This window comes from Ctenopharyngodon idella, chromosome 19 (assembly GCF_019924925.1).
Source record: "Ctenopharyngodon idella isolate HZGC_01 chromosome 19, HZGC01, whole genome shotgun sequence".
Lineage (NCBI taxonomy): Eukaryota > Metazoa > Chordata > Actinopteri > Cypriniformes > Xenocyprididae > Ctenopharyngodon > Ctenopharyngodon idella.
The window spans coordinates 3,312,884-3,333,102 of NC_067238.1; the positions used below are offsets into that span (position 1 = coordinate 3,312,884).

Genomic DNA, 20,219 nt, shown 5'->3' on the forward strand with positions numbered 1-20,219 from the left:
AAAAATGTCAGCCCAATCAGCAGCAACATGTATATAAACCACGCGGTATTAAAGAGACTAGCTAGCACAATGGGTCCAAGTAAAGTCGTTTACAAATGTGTCCGCTGCAGCTCGGTATACGCATCAATTGAAGATATTAGAAGACATGTTTGTCGTAAGAGTTTTATAGTAAAAATATAGCATATCAACATTAGTTAGTTGAGTCTTGAGTCTCAGAAAGCCTAAAAAAAAATTATCAAACAGCACCTACATCCCCACAAGTTGTTCGGGAGAGTTTCAAGAAAAATCCTCTGCTCTCATCCAGAAACAATCTCCAGCATATTCAGTTGTCAGACAAGACTGGAACTTTAAATGGGACCGTCTTCTATGGCCAGATGAAACTAAAAAAAAGAGCTTTTTGGCAGCAAACCCACCGGATGGGTTTGGTGCACACATGGATAAAAAGTACCCCATGCCCACGGTTAAATATACTGCTGGGCCTATTATTCTGCTGGAGATCTGGGACATCTTGTTCAGATACATGGTATCATGGATTCTATCAAATACCAACAGATAAAAAATCAAAACCTGACCGCTTCTGCTAGAATTCCAATAATGGGCCGTGGTTGGATCTTCCATCAGGACAATGATCCAAAACAAACATCAAAACCAACACAAAAATGTGTCACTGAGCACAAAATGAAGCTTTTGCCATGGCCATCCCAGTCCCCTGACCTGAACCCTAAAGAAAATGAGTGGAGTGAACTGAAGAGAGGAAGCACCAACATGGAGCTGGGAATCTAAAGGATCTGTAGAGATTCTGCATGAAGGAATGGTCTCTGATCTCTTGTCAGGTGTTCTCCAAACTCATCAGACATTATAGGTGAAGACTCAGAGCTGTTATCTTGGCAAAAGGAGGTTGCAAAAAGTAATGAATAAAAGGGTGCCAATAATTGTGGCCAACATTTATTTCATAATGTGATTTTCCCCCCACTTTCAATTCTTTTCATTCAATGAAAGGTCAGATTTTTGCTAATTTTATGAATTAAAAATCAAATGGATAAACAATGCAGATTCATTTTTATAGTCATCTTTATCATATTTACCAAGGGTGGCAATAATTCTGACCACCACTGTAAATACATTCTGTAATTCGTGTCGGTGGCTGTAAAAATAGCATGATGAAGGAGAATACCACAGAAAATGTTTTATTTACAATTAAACTAGGAAACACGCATAAACAAAACTAGGAAACAAATTAGACTGAACATAGAACCAAGGGAACTAAGCGCTTTAATACACATGAATATATAATTAACAGCACTAACCTAACAGAGACATGTGCATAAATCTACAACCATGGAAACAGAAACTAAACAGATTAAAGAAACAGGAACCAATGAAAACAGAACAGAATATCTAAATAAGAGTCCACAAAACTGAACATGACCATGACATTAGTCCCCCCTTCCAGAAGGCACATCCTCAAGCCGCAGGGGGTTCCAGTGGAGGACATGGCGCTGGAGAGGGACATGACCTTGGAGGGGCTGGCAGAAGGAAATGCCACAGCGGAGATTATAGCGGCAGAAACCAGGGCGACAAAGATTACGGGAGGAGCCAGGAAGGAGACGAAGGTAGGAGGAACCAGGCCGGAACACAGAGCATATCCAGGACGAAGGCCCATGCTAGAGGAGCCAGGGTAGAGTCAGCGGTCCAAACATACTAGAAACAGAAAACTGTGAGTCAGGAGAGTTGGAGGTTCCCAGGTGGATCCAAGATAGGGAGGAGCCAAGGTGGAGCTGACTGGTCAACGGGCCGAGGCGGAGTGATGAGCTGGACAGGACCAGTGGAGACGAAGAAGACTTGGAGCTCAGCAGGGATGGGAGACCACAAGGAGTATCTTCTTCCACTTCCTCGCATAATAATCATGAAGCCAGACACAGCTCACCCTCATTGGCAGGAGTATGGGTGGGGTTCCACTCCATCCCCCCGTACTCCACAAGGACACCCACTGGCACAGACTCTCACACCTGGTCAGACTCTATCTTGTGAGCAGGGTCTGGGACGAAGAGGGCCTTTGGCATTTGTTCAGGCTCAGCAGGCTCTGTGGTGTGTGCAGGCTAGGGGTCTGTGGCTGGCTCAGGCAGTATGTCCTTGCTGGGCAGTGTGAACCGCTGATTGGGCTCTTTATTCTGGACTGGGGCTGGTGATGTCCTCCTCAGCGGGACAGATGGTGAATGCCGGAGATCTATTGTTCAGTCTTTTTTAACACGTGTTACTGGCAGTAATTATAGCACGATGAAGGAGAATACCACAGTAAACTTTTGTTCACAATTAAACTAGGAAAAATGCTGGAGATTGCAGAGTAATAATAATAACACAACCACACAAACATAAACGAGACTGAACACAGAACCAAGGGAAATAAGGGCTTAAATACACAGGACTAGATAACTAACAGAATTAGAGACAGGTGCATAATTAAATCAACAACCATGGGAACAGAAACTAAACAGATCATAGAGCCAAAGGAAACAGAACAAAGAAAACTAAACATAAAACTAAAACATGACCATGAAACATTCAGTTAGCATTACATTCAGTAGTATATTCTTTTAAAATATATTATTTCAAATGCTTCAGGAGTGACAATTATTATAGATTATTTTTAGTCATTGCTGTATTTTTGATGAAATTATAGGAGAAGCTGTATTTCTCATGCAGTCTTCAACAGCACTGGCTCGAAGGTAACATAGTATAATGCAAATCTATTGTCTGTTGGCACATAGAATCTTTTATAAGGATTCCCTCATTCATTCCGGACAGAACCGAACATTTCTGGTTATTTTTGAAATGCTGCTTTGTGTTTTCTTTTTCTAGTGTGGAGAGAGTGAGGTGACACACTTCAAGCACACTTTCTCATTGAGCTTTCAGCTGCTCCCATCAGCCCAGAATCTGCACAAGATGGAAAGAATCAGGCCGCAGGTGGAAAAAAGGGGGTCCAGTTAGAGTGGCTCTGGAGAATGTCTTCTGCTCCAGCTGAAATAGGACCAGGAAATCTGACATCACCACCGTTTTCTGTTTCTTTCCATTCAAACGCTTTGAAGCAATCTGAAGCTCAGTGTGCAGTACTTTGTGCAGTACTGAAGGTAATAAACTGCTGGATGAGAAAGGGCAAACTTGAAACATATCCCTGCTAAAAAGACCAATATATAAACCAGAATGAGTTTCCATGCTGGTTCAGGATGTTCTGGTGCTTGTCTATATGTCTCGTAAATTATTTTTGTATCTCTGAATACTTTGCATACATTTTGATGTTGATTTGAGTAGGTAACAGCTACAATTTTTCATATTGAGAATTTCAATGAATAGGACAAGTGAAAAATTAAGTGATGTAAATGGACAACACACTTTCATGTGCTTTCACGTTTTCATATGGTTAGAAATTATGACGTCACAAAAGGTGAAAATACCCCCTAATATCATCAAAAAAAGTAAATATAATTTACAAATATTTAGCCTATGTACAGAATATGAACAAGGAACCAATCAGAAAACGATGATTACAATTAGTGTGATACATCTATGATGAGGGATGATCTTCTAGAATTAAGTGTTTTCAAAGCCAAAGTGACAAACTCTCGATGGCCGCCCAGCCAGTGGTCTTTGGTGACACATAAATTGCCTCAAGATGAGGGCAGTGTTTCTAGCATTGAAACACTTCCTTCCACACCTGAGGGGCTATCATGTGTTACTCTGCACAGACAACACATCTGTAGTCTCTTACATAAATTGCCAGGGCAGGCTGCATTCGCGGACCCTTTTCAGGCGGGCACAGCAGATCCTGCTTTGAGGACAGAGAAGCTCCTGTCTTTGAAAGCAGTTTATATTCCAGGACATGCAAACTTGGGGGCAGATATCTTGTCAAGGCCCATGAAAAGGGTGACTCCATCCACAAGTAGTGGAGTTGATATGGAAGGTATTGCCGACCAGAAGTGGACCGGTTTGACTCAGAGGAAATGTTCCACTGTCCTTTCTGGTTCACCCTCACACCTCCAGCTCCTCTGGGGGCTGGATGCCACGGTACAGACGTGGCTGAGGCTGCGTCTGTACGCCTTTTCTCCAATAGCTCTTCTCCCAGGGGTACTAGCAGGGGTTCACCAGGATCGAGTCTACCTTCTCCTAATGGTATGGTTCTCAGAGCCGGTATCTCTCCTAGACGGCATTCCATGGGAGATCTCAGTTCAGAGAGTTCTTCTGTCTCAAGTGCAGGGGACAATTTACCACCCCAAGCTGGAGATCTGGAAACTTTGGGTCTGGCCCCTGAGGGGTACCAGCTCATAGAATTGTTGAGACAGTTCTGAGTTCTAGAGCCTCTTCCACCCGGAAGCTGTATGCCCTAAAATGGCGACTCTTTGTATCATGGCAGCGCCATCTGAACCCAGTCAAGTGCCCTGTTGGTTAAAATGCTGTAATTGCTTCAAGAATGGCTTTCAATGGGTTTGACCCCTGCTACACTAAAGGTCTATGTGGCCGCTATTTCAGCTAGCCACATACCTTTAGAGAGAGCTTCTGTTGGGAGACATCCTCTGCTGTCTCAGTTATTGTGCGGTGCCAGACGGCTGAGGCCTATCTGCCAGTCGCGAGTTCTCTTCTGGGACCTAGCATTGGTCCTGGGAGCTTTAGCAGAAGCCCCATTTGAGCCCTTGGAGTCGGTCTCTGAAAAAAAATGCTGACACTTAAAAGTGGCTCTGTTATTAACATTGACTTTACTTAAGAGAGTAGGAAATGTGCAGGCCCTGTCAGTAGCCTCTTCCTGCTTAGACTTTGCTCCAAGTAATGTCAGAGCTATTCCCCAGACCAGACTATATAACAAAAGTTCCTTCTATGCAAGAAAGTCTGTACATGTTATGTATAGTCCGTGCTCTGAGGATTTATGGCCACCGTTTAGGCCAGTGGTGTAAATCCTCTCAGCTTCTGGTCTGCTTCGGTGGCCGCAATAAAGGGAACGCAGTAACCAGGCAATGGATCACTGAGATGATCACCCTCTCCTCTGAGGTGCACAGAATGTCTTCACTTCTATAAGTTAGGGCCCACTCCACTTCCAAAGCTCTCGCTAGTGGTGCATTCTTACAAGATGTTTGTTCTGTGGCAGGATGGTCCTCTCCACACAGATTCATCAGGTTTTATAGTCTGGATTCAGATTCAACCCCAGGGTCTCAAGTCCTTGGAAGGATGTACTGGGACTCAGCCTGCGCTCAACAACTGTCTGTGCAGATACACATATATGTTGGGCAGGCACTATCCCGAGGCACTATGACTGAGACGTTTCGTTTGCCATTTGGGGCAACCACACCAGCATGCATTCTGACTTATTTACACTATTAACCCTTAAATGCATACCTCAGGTCTTTATCGACCCGGGATGTCATTCACTAACCTCCTCCTCATTAATTTTTTAAAGTTAGACATCAAACTTCTAAGTATTCCTCAATCAATTCATTATAAACAATATAACAAGAAAAAAAATAATGAAATTATAAAAGAATGCCTGTTTTCCCATTCATTTTTTGTAAAAATTTTATAGGGTCGCTAACGACCCGAGGTCTGTATCAGTGTACGTATATTTTTTTCTGCACAACAATAATTGAATCTTTCATGACGGAATTAGTGCAATTCACCTTTATTCCACAAGGTGGCAATGTCTGATACACAATGATGAAGTGATGTTTCATTCAGTCAGAAAATGAAAGAATAGGAAGTATGATCAGCAAAACGTGAAATGGCTCAGCGATTTACTGCAGAGCAAGTACTGAACGCAATTAAATATGACTGGACTGTCACTTGATGGATCTGGTGAAGCTGTCAGCGATCAAAATATTGATTTTGAAGATGTTGAAAATGATATAGTTTTTTGAGATCGCAAATTGGCTCATATTCGCAATCTCAAACATATTCTTAAAACGATCATTTGCTGAATGTACTGGGAAATGAGCTCTGACGAGGACAGTGATGATGGCATAAAACATCTGCTCAAACTCAGCCCTTCCAAGCTCCAAAAGGTAACAAAATATGCTTTATTTTATTCTTCTGTAATTGTTACTCTAATATCAGAGGAGTTTTATATTATTGCGACAGGTAGAGATCCATCCGTGTTAGATAAAGACCCGAATATGTAAAAATGATTGGCGAAACATTCATGTATTTAAGGGTTAAAGAGTTGCATTCTCATGCTAAACATGGCCAAAGTTTCAAAACACGAGTTGGATGTGTGACGGAGTATTTCTGTGCCAAATTCACAAAAGAAGTGTGTTTTTGGTTGTGAGGGATGTGTGTTTTGGTTTTCAGCTCCCCAAAGAACCCAGCGTTGAGGGAACAGTGGATGCAGTTTGTTTTTCTGGGGCAGCAATGGAGTTGTGCACATATGTTTGTTTGTTTGTTTGCTCCCGGAATTTCGGTGACGAATGTTTTATAAACAAGTCCCAGTTCGATGCTGGATTTGCAGATCGCATGCGGTGAGTAAAACTGCATCAAATGTCAAGTGTTTTGGCAATCGGCATGCAAGTGCATATAATGTAAACAACACGAACGTTTTTGTTTCCTTTTTATCTATAATGATGTCGCAGCTTGAAGACGATCGCTACGCAAAAGCTGCGCATGCTCGTGACTCTTTAGCTCTGCCCACGGCAGATATCTTGTCGAGGCAGGGGATTTGGCGGAAACTGTGTGTTATGTACCCTTTCACATTTCCTGATTCCGGTAAATACACCACACACTCTAAAAAATGCTGGGTTAAATATGGACAAACAAAGGGATTGGGTTGTTTTCACCCAGCCATATTTTTCAACCAATTTTGGATTTATTTTTTTAGCCAGCAATATATTAATATAGTAAAAGGCATGTTTTTGCTCACCCCCAAATAGGGGCAAATTTGTGGGGTATTTTAAGCTGAAACTTGACCAGACCAGAGACTTATATTACATCTTGTGAAAGAGGGCATAATAGGTGCCCTTTAACCCAACCTGCTGGGTTTGTCCATATTTAACCCAGCTTAGGTTGTTTTTAACCCAACATTTTTTAGAGTGTATGCACTGTTTACACAAGCATTGGCTGTGAAAATACCATTCACAAATCAGCAGCAAAAAAAACAAACAAAAAAACTTTGTTGTGTAGTTTCTGTCTAATCTGACAATGTCTTTTTTAACTTACAAGTGGCAGGGATAAGGAGCTGTTCGCACAGAACAGAGCCTTTAAAAATGCAAGATGCAGAGCAACTGTATCTTTATTAAAGCAGGATCTCAAGACGTGTAATTAAAAATGTGTGCTAATCCATGGGAAGTTGTGCAACGGTCAAATTTACTAGTAATTTTCCAGAAACAACAGTATATTTGAAAACCCATAATGTAAAACCAAAGTCCCTGCACATTACTAAAAAAAATACGAGATGTGTACCAGCTCTCTCCAAAGCAATGATAACACCACAGCAGATAACTATAGACAGAATACATGTACCCTGAGTTACTCAATAGCCCCACACATCCCCTAGATGTCCTTGTCATAGATCACATTCAGCCCGTCCTCGCCTGTCACATCAAATTAGACTAGATCATCAGACACTAGGTGAGTCTCTGTCTTACCAGCGTAGTAAAGGTGGGTCTGTCTGAAAATCCTGTTCTTTCCACCAAAGGAGAAAACTCTGGGCTCAATGTCACCTGCAAAAATAAGACAATTACTCACTCACATACAGTCTAAACCAGGGGTTTCCAATTTTTAGATGTCACAGACAATATGAATCCTTGTAGGACCCCCAATTTATAAAGGGTTTGTACACTGAAAATTGAATAAATATAATCTATTTTAATCTATATTTTGATTTATATTAATCAATTTTTATTTTAATCTATTTAAATCTATTTAATAGATTATTAACAAATATTTATTTAATCACATTTTTATTAATTCATTTATTTATTTACTTTATAATCTATTTTTTTATTTACTTATTTATTGCTTATTTATTACTTATATATATAATTTGTTTATTTTTTATTTTTTATTTTTTTTAAACAGTTTTTCTCTAGACTTTTCCATGAAACTCCAGTCACTCCCTTGCGGCCTTCTAGGGATACCAAGACTCCAGTTTGAAATCCCTGGTCTAAACGAAAGGCTAAATACACAATAAATATAATAAAATGTCTATTGATGGAGAGTTTGATAAATCATGTATATCACAATATTTTAAATACATCCACACAGTTCAGGACTGCTTACAGTTATTAACACGTTAGAGTGAAAAGAAACATAAATGAATGTTAAGAGTGGTTAAGTTTAATAATGACTGTCATCTAACAGAAGAACTGACCGATTGCATATTGATTTACCAGCTGTTCATCTCCTCATTGCTTACTCGGGAGGAGTAATTCCTCGAGGATAACACCAAAGAGTTTTTCAATTTAGCTTTTCATACTCACTACCACGACACTGCACTCATCTCATTCTATTGGACTGGACTTAATAAGGAGATAAAAGCCAAAATCCCATTTCCAAGTGATTTTCAAAGCCAGATCAAACGCCAGAGGCTATCTTCGTCCTGGAGCCCGAGCCCATCTTGGAGTCTGACCAGGTGTGAGAGCCGGCACAAGCGTCCATCATTGAGGGTGTGTTAGTGGAGTTTGGAGGCATGGAGTGGAGTCCCGCCCATCCTCCTGCCACTGAAGTGAGTGTGCTGAGCTTGGTTCCATTGAAATATTTGACAAAATTGGAAAATGTCTGCTCCCAGAGTCTCCAGTCACTTCTGATCCCATCCAGTCTCCTGTCTCTTTTGTTGCTGCTTCCTTGGCCCCATCTCCGCTGGCTCCCTTCAGCCCTTCAACTTCATCAGTGGCTCCGCCCAGCTGCTCAGATCCATTTCGGCTTCCAGGTCTCCAGTGCTGCCCTGCTGTTTTGATCCCCTGGCTTCACCTCAAGCCTTCAAGCCCTGGACTCCACCTCAGCCCTCTGACCCATCTTGGCTCCACGCTCACACAGTTACAGGTCCATCATCCTTTGGGCTTTGCCAGACTCCCTCGTTCTTATGGCATCACCTTGGTCCATTGTTGCTCTGGCTTCGCATTGGATTTCTGGTTCTCCGGGTACACCTCGACTCTCCACCCCTCTGGCTCCGCCAGGCTCCTCCTTCCCTCCACAATGGTTCTGCCATTGTCCTCACTACTCTTTGATCACTTGGTTATGTTCACCTACTCCTTATCTAGTTCCCTTTGTTTGTATACTGTATATATTAGGGCTGGGACGATACACCTCCCGATTCGATACTATCACGATACTTGGGTGCCGATATGATATGTATTGCGATTCAATATTGAAATGTATTACGATTTTGTTTTGTTTTTTTAACACTAGACCATGGGTAAAAGTTGAATCATACACTTATAAAGACTGTACATGATGTATTATGAGTCATATTTACAAAAACAATTCATCACATATTTCTGAGTTTTATTTCAGGAGCATCATACAATACAGTACTACATTCTCTTAAATAAATGATTCAACGACAAACACATTTTTAACAGCCATTTGTCGCCACCTAGTGGCAAAACAATGTAAATGATACAGCTGTTATTTGAAGTGCCGTTTTCAAAAGGTAATAACTTGTTTGTGGCAGTCAATGCATTTTGATGTTGGAACAAAAGTGGGTAACTTCTGTCCAACTTGTCTATAAGCAAGGACTAAAATAAAGCAATTTAATTTGAATTAATATCGATTCTGGAATAAAAAAAAAAATCGATTTTAAAATCATAAACAAAAAAAAAACGATAGTTAGGTGAATCGATTTTTTTCTCCCAGCCCTAATACTCCTGTGTTTTCGTCACTCCTTGTCGGTTCTCATTTATGTATAGTGCGGTGTATGCTCATGTGATAATTGTAGTGTTCTTCTGAGTGTTTAAGTTTAATAAAGACTGTTATGTATATCTTCGTCTTCTTTGTGCACTGCAACCACCGCACATCTAACATAAAGTGATAGCAGCCTAATATACCTGCTGCTGTCTTTGTTATTAATGTTAATCAATCAGCAAAAGACAACTGCTCTTGACTGAATAACTTTTGTATATTTAATTCAGTGAAGACTATGCAGTGTTATTTTTTACATTTGATTATTCAGTTTCTTACTTAAATACCTAAAAAACATAAAGCACTGTTTATTTCATTTGTAACTTTCTTAAATTGTATGTTCTTTTGTTTGTCATTTGCATCTTTGAGTTTTCATGTATGCTTGACACTTGTTGGCAAAAATTACATTCATTGTCTTGTTCAAGATCTTGAGAAACACATATTCAGGTAAATATGTTAGACATCTGTACTGGTAGTGTACTGTATGTCACAGCAACTGACAATTTTAAAGTATATGTGTGTTTGTTTAAGAGTGTAACAGAGAATGTGTACTGTATGTGAATGTGCCATGTATTCACAAAAAATGAGGTTCTTTCATTTCCCTGTGAGCATCCACAGGGGCACCTGTGAGGGGTTAAAAAAAGACCTCATCTGGGGTGGGAGCCAGTCACACCCCTTGTCCATAAACCCACATACACTAATACACAAAATATGTACCCACACGCATACAAACAGCCTTAAACCTGGGGCTATGATGGTTTTCCCAGCTAATGTAACAAGAAAACCATAGACTGGACTACTCCTTCAAATAAAACTGTGATCTGGGAAAGAAAAGAAAAAAAAAAGTTCAGAAGTACACGCAGGGACCCCTGCACTTCAAACATATATTTGTAGCCACAACGTATGGTGGGGCTTTTCTGGAAGATGTGTTATTAACTGTAAAAACAGCACTGTTTACACAGTATGTAACACTGCCAATATTTGTTCAATAGTAATATAGTCTGTCTTGGAAAAGGTGGGCTCAGCATATTATTGTCACTGCTGTCACAGCACAGGATCACACGTTTGGACCTTGGTGGATTAAACCAAGACAGATCAAACCACTGTGTCCAACCAGAAGCGTAGGAGAACTCTAAGAAAATTCATCACATATGAGTCACCTTACTTCCAGTAAAGAGTCTCACTGAGCACCCTAACAGTCTCATTCCTGACTTACCACTCGCTATTACTGTTTTTGTGTTGCTTACTGGAAATGCCCTCATTATTTTAACAAAAGATGCTCAGTATCTTTACAGCATATAAAGGTATAGTGCAGCGACTTGTAGGATGGAAATCATTAAAATGTTTTTGGAACAAGTTGTGAAACATTTTAAAATGGTAGGTCACTAACTGAGACTAAGAGGTTTTGAACGAAAAAAGGGCAATCACTTATATCATTAAAAAAAAGTGGGTGAGGATCAGAATGGAGCTTTTCCAACTGATTATAAATATAATATATATATTATATATATACTCTCTTGCGTGCGCGCTCTCTCTCTCTCTGTCGCACGCGCCTGAATAGTCAAATACACGCACACACAGATGTCAAAATGTCCATCGTGTGGAGTATCTCGCGTGAATACAGTCGGTTATGGCTTAAGTGGACGTAAACAGGTGGGTAATAACTGGATATGTGTCAGTATATTACATCCATGCATTCAGCAGCCCAATTAAATACCTGTCATTAATGTTAATCAAACAACAGAAGATGTTAAAATGTCAAATAAACCTACTGTATCTGAAAAAAGAGTTTAGGCTATTTACTATTGTATTTGTAATTTACTAATTTGCTTCTTAGTTCTTTTTATATAGCCTAACAAAAATAACTTATACAATTATAAAATTTATCATATTATGGTCATATTACCCACCCCTTGCCCACCCGTACATACCAGCTGATATAGATACTGATTTGGGTGGTCAATCTGCATTTGAAAATTTGAAAGGGTTTTAAATCTAGCTAATCAAGTAAAATGACTCAAAATCAAGTAATTTTAGCATGTCAAAGTCAACTTTAATCATATAAAATGTAATTTCCCAACAGCAAAATTGTGGCCGGTAAAAATGCTGAGTGGCTAGTAACTTTGGAAAACCACTAGCCACAGTGGCTGGTGAGCAAAAAAGTTAATTAACAGAGTTAATTCTGGCAATGTTACACAGTTTTGGGTTGCCAAATAAATAAATAAATACATCAAAACATTTCTTGTATGTCTAGTATGTGCTTGTGTTCATACTAAAAATTCTAATATGAAAAAGTGCACTTAACCCTTTATGGTATGCATTATGTTCTAACCATGAAAAAAAAAAATTATATATATATATTTTTTTTTTTTTTTCAAATAAGTTTTTATTACATGAAATAGCTTAAATCATGCAAATCAAAAAAGATTTAGGGAACGCTGTACCAAAATGGAACATGGTCAAAAAGTAGTTTTTCTATAAAATTATGATTTTCTTTTCTATTTATATGCACTATTTTTTTTTTTTTTAATTGATAGATTTAGATACTTGGAACTCATGCAAACCAAAAATAAGTAAATCCCTATCATTTAACCCCTATCATTCCCTATCATTTGGCTAACTCATCCTCACTCCCATCACATGGAAGAACTAAATCTGCACTCTTCCTGTTGCCCTTTCCGTAAAATATTGCTGTATTTATTTTCTAAAAAGAAGAAATAATTTTGTTGTTTATACATAAATACAACTATACTACAATAAACACTTCAAATAAATAAATAACTGCAATCATATTGTTGATGCTACTATCTATATAAAATCCCAATGGGGAAATACATTACTGCAATTCCACTGTGGTACAGTGTTGCCATATGGCAACATACCTATTTTTCCATAGTGGTACAGCGTTGCCATATGGAAACGTCGATATTTTCTCAATTTACAGTAAAACTATGTTAGACAAAGTTGATTTGTAAATAAAAGTATCTAATTTACTTATCAAAGATGCTGCAATTTCTGGAGCACTTCAACAGGTCTCTTTCGTGTTAGGGTGACAGTGGGAAAGAGAGTTTGGAGGGACATTCAAATGTCATTTGACTTTAAAACAGCACATCATCGGCTACCTTAAGGCCTGCCCTTTTAATTCCCATTGTGCAATATATTGTTTTGTTGTTGTTGTTGTTGTTTTGAATAACAAGGAAATGAGTAGAAATTAATTGTTGCTATATGGCAACGCCGTACCATAATGGATTAATTAAACTGGTTAGGTCACCCAAAAATGAAAATTCTGTCATTAAATTACTCACGCTCATGTTGTTCCAAACCCATAAGAATTTCATTCATCTTCAGAATGCAAATTAAGATCTTTTTGATGAAATCTGAGAGATTTCTGTCCCTCCATAGACAGCTTCATAATGATGCTTCAAAAAGTTCATAAAGAGATTGGAAAACTAATTCATATGAATTGAGTGGTTTAGTCCAAACCTCTTCTGGAACCTCAAACATGCTGCGTAACACAGGAGAATAAACCTCATTGGTTACTCAGCACATTTGTGCTTCCAGAAGATGTTTGTTTTCGTGCGTCATTCAGGTTCGGTCCGAAGATAAACTAAAGTCTTACAGGTTTGGAATGACATGAGGGTGAGTAACTAATGACAGAATTTTCATTTTTGGGTGAACTAACCCTTTAACCGAAAAAGCAAAGTGTGGAATGTTGGACACTAAACACACTCAACTGTTGCAGCTTTCCTTACAAAGGGAAGGTGCTATCAGACTCTGATGTTTAATGACAAAATAACCTTCATACACTACACGGTTAAGTAGTGCATACTGCATAGTATTAGTGCATAGTGTATAGTGCGTCATTTGCGACACATTACTTATGAAAAACGACTGAGCCTGACAAGGCAGTAAAGGTAAACATAATGAAATACTAATAAAGTACTTCTGATAAAATATTATTACTGAGAAATTTACTTGTGTTTGTACTTTGTGGTTAAATGTTGTCAGCCCATTAAATAGGGTAAATGGTCACAGTATAACAGAGTTGAACAGAAAGAAAACGAAAAGTAAGAGAAATTCTGCATTTTCTTATAAAATGCATAAAGCATCTTAGGTGTGTTCACACTTGTTTCGGTTCTCTTGGTTCTTTTGGTCCGGACCAAAAAAAAAAAAAACCCTTTTCAGGGGTCTCGGTCTGCTTGTTTGGTGCACACCAGTGTTCGGATGGCAGCGTTCACACTTATTCTAATGAACAGCACTAACAGAGCAATCGCAAGCCTGCCAAGTGTGAACACACCCTTAGGAAATAAGTACACAGCGAACGCATGATGTTTTCATTTCAATCAAAATAACAAAGTTTAGGTAGAACTAGCACTGGCATCTCTGGCTCTTGGTTTCTAGTAAGGTAAAATCAAAAATGCCCTGCACAACATAAGGGAACATACAGACATCCCTATTTTCATATCAAGCAAAAATGCACTGAAACCGTCTACACCAATTGGCCTTATTATCTCAGACAATTCAGGTGAACTAAAAGTATAACAAATCTACTGTGATTAATGTGATTTAAAAGTGCAACACATTCACAATATAGTTTTCAGGACAAAGTGCAGCTCTCTTTGCCAAGCTTTCCAAATCTACATTAAAATCACAAGCTTATTGCTTCACACATCATATCAGGCCTGCACATACTTCTAGTACAAATAGAGAAATGATGGACATGTGCGGATCACCTACATATAGTGTAGTAAAAGTGTTGTCTTTAGAGCAACTACTGAGTAACTGGTTGGGATGAGATGAAAGCATGATGCAATTCATAAAAATATAAAATGTGAAAAAAGTAAAACAAGAATGGGGTGTGTAGGCAACTGTTAATGCACTAGTTAACCACCACAAGGTAGTCATTTAAAACTGTCTGAACTTGCTTAGAGTATGTTGCTTTAGATGAGTCGTTGAATGGATCAATGCTAATGGTGTCAGGCAGGATGCATTAACACTCAGCTAATGTTAAACAGGATGAAAAGCTTTGTGTCAGATAGACCCCACCTGAAATTTGACGTTCACTGCTTAATGTCCAAACCAGCACATTGGAAAAATGTGCCTGAGGCAACATTTCATCATTTCAAAATGATATTACATAGCTTCTTGTATGTTTTGCAACACATTCAAAATGAAATGTCCAGTGAGTGGTCCTAAAAGCATTTTAAAGGGTTAGTTCACCCAAAAATGAAAATTCTGTCATTTATTACTCACCCTTGTGTCGTTCCACATCCATAAGACCTTCGATCATGTTCGGAACACAAATTAAGATCTTTTTGATGAAGTCTGAGAGGTTTCTGTCTCTCCAAAGAGATCCAATGCAACTACCACTTCAAGGCCAAGAAAGGTAGGAAAAAGACTTCATTAAAGTAATCCACGTTGTTGGCGCCGATGGCCTAGTGGTTAGTGCGCCGACATAAGGCGTAAATGCGACTTCAATTCCCGTCTCAAGGTCCTTTGCCGATCCTGCCCCCCTCTCTCTGCCCAGTGCTTTCCTGTCTGCTCTCTACTGTCCTCTCCAAATAAAGGCACAAAAAGCCCATAAATATAACTTAAAAAAAAAAAAAAAAGTAATCCACGTCACTCCAGTGGCTTGAACTCAATTTTATGAAGCGACGCAAGTGCTTTGTTTGCGCAAAAAAACATAACTTACCACTTTACTTACAAAAATATTGATCTGCAACGCACGTTCATGAGAGCTTAACAAGGCATGTGTATTGTGTTCAGACTCATGCGTCAACTCAACACACATGCGCGAGTGTTTATGAGAGCATCATTATTTTGTAAATAAAGTGGTAAATTATGTTTTTTTGTTTTGTTTTGTTTTGTTTTTTTGCACAAACAAAGCACTCAACGTCACTTCATAAAATTGAGTTTAAGCCACTGGAGTACATTAATGATGTCTTTCCTACCTTTGGACCTTGGAGTAGTAGTTGCGTTGGATCTCTATGGAGAGACAGAAACCTCTCAGACTTCATCAAAAAGATCTTAATTTGTGTTCCGAAGATGAATGAAGATTTTATTGATATGGAACGACATGAGGGTGAGTAATAAATGACAGAATTTTTATTTTTGGGTGAACTAACCCTTTAAGTTTTATCCAAAACAGATAAAAATTAACCTGGCAGCGTTGTATTATGTTTGTTGTTGTACATACTGCAACAGTTCAGAAATGAAATGTCCGGAAAGTGGCAATGAAAGTTTAATTCTCGTTTAAAAATAACGTACCACCTACACTAAACACTTCCTAAACCTAAAAGGTTGTGTTAACAAAACAACATAACATGAAATAATAATGCATTTGCTGACCTAACCATGCCATTTTAGCTTGCTTCTACAAGCTTTTGCATTTGCGATAAAAGAGCTCAATGCTGTACCAGGTGAGTTACAGAGCAAGTTTACTACGTCAGAAAAGCCATACATGAGCTGGTTATATTTTATGCAAATGTGAAAATGTATTAGTTTATAAAGCATGCACTATGTTAAAAGTATTTTGAGGTCATAACATAGTATTGTGCAAGGAATAATCAATAATCTGCCCATGTAATAATGATGTGTGTAAAAAGTTGTTGGGGTTTTACTGCCACTAGTGTTAATTTCAGCTGGAACCTGCAGTCAATTGTATACATATGTACAATTTTGCAAAAACATTTTCCAATTAACCTACGTTATTAATGCCACAACTGGTGTTATCAGCAACAGTTTAAAATGAAACAAAGCAGCTAAAAATCTATTATCAGAAAAAACTATTGATTTTGACTATCCTGGTTTTTGACAGCAAAGAAAATAGTGAGGGAGGGCAGGGTTTTATTATGAAAGGGACCACAGCTCCACCCCATGAGAGCAGCGCAGGCAAACAGATCAGTTCTGATAGCAAGGTGATGTCATGCGGAGAGAGACCAGACATATGTTCTCTCATTTCACCCACATTGAATCAAGAGACAGGCTATGGCACAATTCCAAATCCCTCCTGCCCTGAAATCTATAGCATTCATAGTACAAGAGATAGATAGATAGAGCGATTAGGGTGGGTGATGGGGGTTTGATAAGTAGTCATGAATACTGTAATTGTTTGTTTTAATACTGTAATCTTTTCATTTTAGAAATAGACAATCTAACAGGCATGAACATTTGTTTTTGATTAACTTATTTTGAAGCATTCGAGCAACCATAAGACAATGAAGAAAATTAATTTTGGTATTTATAAATCCAGTGTGCTTCTTTCTTTTGCATTTCCTTCTCCCTACCGGTCTGTTCTGTCCAAAGCAGAGAGAAAGACAGAAGAAAAGGGAAGATAAATATGCTGTGAATGCTAGACGATTACATATTGTCAGGTCAAGCCCCCTGTACACTTGTCAGCATTGTTCCGGGTTTCAAACAGGATGTGCTTCAGCACCGTGGACAGGGGCAAAGCAGGCGGGCCAAGGACACAACATGCACATTAAACCACTCATCTCTAATCACAACAGGAAGTCAATGAGCACCAGGCATCCCACTTGAGTTTGAATTAAGTTGAGGGCATTTTGAATGAGGTCCTCAGACCCTTATGATTCATCTTGCTTTAATCTTATACACAAAACTTCTCTTACCACAACAATGCAGCAATAAGACATAGAGGAAGCAGATTTCCATGTATCTAGCTCACAATCTGGACTGGATCTGCATTAAATGCCTCTTAACTTAAGGCAAAAGCAAGAAGATAAAGAGATACTTTAAATGGCAAACAATGAGATAGCGAAATAAAATAAGACCTAATACACATTGAAATTTCTAGTAGATAAACTTATAAAGGCCTCGATATACACGCATCAAAGTACTTTTTTGGTTATTCACTTAAGGGTAAAAAAAGTTTGAAATATCCGAGCAGCGGTATACTCTTAACAAACATCCTGAACAATTAATTTCAATAAGAATTACAACTTCAATTTCTACTATAAAGCAGCTCTCCAATACGTTCATGTTTTTACTCGCGTCTGACCTCAAAATGAACCAGGGAAAATTTCCACGTCAAAAAAAAAAAAAAAAAAAAGCCGCAGAGCACACCTACCTATTACGTAATCACCTTGAACCAATGGTAGTTAATGGTGTTTACCAGCCAAAAGCTGAACTTTTTTTTTAGTCTTTTAAATATATCTGTCAAATGTTAAGGCCTCAGTTATTGGGTACAATGTTTTAAGAATGATTACTTTTTCAATTACCTATCAGAACTACAGTTTCCTTTTCTATATACCGAATTCTAGCCCATCCATACTGAAACTCTCAAATCTCTGATTCCAGTTGAGGTGTTAAGCCCGGGATACACTGCACGATATTTGGCTGTCCCAGACGAAAGATTGCCATCGTGAAACAATCGTGGCGATTTCTGTGATCGTGGCTCTTAATCGGTGGTCCTATGTGAGAGAGGTTCAAAGACAGCCGTTTTTCCTAAAAAAACGGCTAAAATTTAAAACTGTTCACCTCAAGCTCTTTTCCCTTCTTCTTTCGCCGCTTCCTTTTTTTCCAGCACACATAAAAACTACAACTGCCAAAGTGTGATTCAACATGGCCTTTTTGTTTACCATTAGCGCATGCTGATGATGTTTTATTCTTCTATAGAAACTTGCATCGTAGCCTACGAGTCAATAGATGTCATTATCGTACAGTCTACATGCATGTCGTATCCAAGTTTAAAAGATCCATGTCGTACAGTGTGATAAAGTAATGATCTTGCTAAAATCGTGCAGTATATCTCGGGTTTTAAAGGCTGACAATGCATCTGGCTATTTTTCTTGTGAGGTGCACTGCTCAGGTGGGCTGTACTCCAGTACAAGTCCCAGTTTATTAACTGACTGACAGCTACTCAAAGCGTCTACATATGAATGAGACATGAATATCAATATAAACTGGGATTTTCCATTGACTGTACACTAAAACCTTCGAAATCATAGACAGTCTGTTGTGTTTCCATAATTCAGTGGCTTAGAACTGCTTTGATTTGAGGGGTAGTTGTGGGGAATTCTACTGTACAGAGAAATTAAAGCAACTAGGGATGCAAGAGCCAGTACTTCAGTACCAAGATGATGCTAAAATCATTGATAGTATCGACACGGTGAAACCTAAAAAACAAAAATCGTTTGATGTTCACTCTTCAACATGTCCTTCTCATGCTTTTAATCTTTGTTCTGCTGTTTATATTTGATCCAATATAATCCAATAATTATTTTGCTTAATAAAATAATGATTTAAAGCTGTGCTTTATTGAATACAGTTATGAATACATAACTTAGTTTGGTAAGTATTTGAAGGCTAGATTCTTTTTTTTTTTTTTTATTGGTTAATATTTACACTACAGTTCAATAGTGTGTTCAAAAGTTTTTTGTTTTGTTTGGTATCAAAATTAGTACCAAGAAGAGTGAAATTTCACTGGTCTCAGTTTTGACTGCTGACATTTTGGTATCATGCTAACCCTAAATTCAACATATTTGGCCAACTTGGATTTACTGTAATCTCCTCAAGTTTAAAACTTTGGCAGAGTCAATAACAAAGCCAGACCTTCAGCATGGTGCACACCACCAAATATGAGTCATGTTGTCATCCCTCTCATACACTTATCAAACAGCTCAAGCACTAAAGCAGATTTGGCCCTTGCTTGGCTCTTGTCTGGATAGTATGGGTTTAATTCCTTCTGAACTGTGCCTGTATCAGGTATCAAGAAATCAAACTCCGTATTGGCTCTGATGACACACCTTCAGAGTGCCATTTGGGCTCTGGGCCTATCAGTTTCACAATCGAGGCTTTATTCCTCTGGACTATAACGGCTGAGACTTTAAGTATGATTACAGAGGGATTGTCTTAAATAACCTCAAAGAGAAAAGGCACTGTGAGCTAAACCTTATGCTGGCAGAACACATTTAGCAAAGAGGAGAGCTGAGTTACGGGAGTTACGGGAAGGACAGTTAAGCATCAGGTTTGAGTTTAAGGGAATACTTGGGATTATTTGAGGTAGCCATTGAGCGATGTAAGAAGTATCTTAATATTTGGTTACATAACCAGATACCATTTACTTTACACACAATATAAGGCTGTCATTACGAAACCAGTTTCCTTTCCACGTCGTCCTCTATTACTTTAATGCTGGACATTTAAAGTTTACCAGTCATTTATACACTTCGGCCATGACTCGGCTGGCATGTGGCATGTGGATTTGAGTTGAGAAATGCAGGCCAACTGCACAAAAAGGGGCAGTTCAGTGCCGTAGACAGAAAGTAAGCTGTGTGCAGCAAGATCCCGGTCGTTCTTAAGCAACATTGCGCTTATGCACTCTTGGGATG

General features: G+C 38.8%; 1 protein-coding gene across 2 annotated transcripts in view; it reads right to left on the reverse strand.

The window, feature by feature from the left end:
* The window catches only part of hivep3a (HIVEP zinc finger 3a), a 52,305-nt gene that overhangs the window by 28,223 nt on the left and 3,863 nt on the right, over positions 1 to 20,219 (reverse strand). Inside the window, exon 2 of one of the 2 annotated variants that reach the window (XM_051872778.1) lies at positions 7,617 to 7,691. The exons of the other annotated variant lie outside the window; for it this stretch is intronic. The gene's annotated coding sequence lies outside the window, so the exon portion shown is untranslated. The remainder of the gene's footprint in view (positions 1 to 7,616; positions 7,692 to 20,219) is intronic. 2 annotated transcript variants of the gene reach the window in all.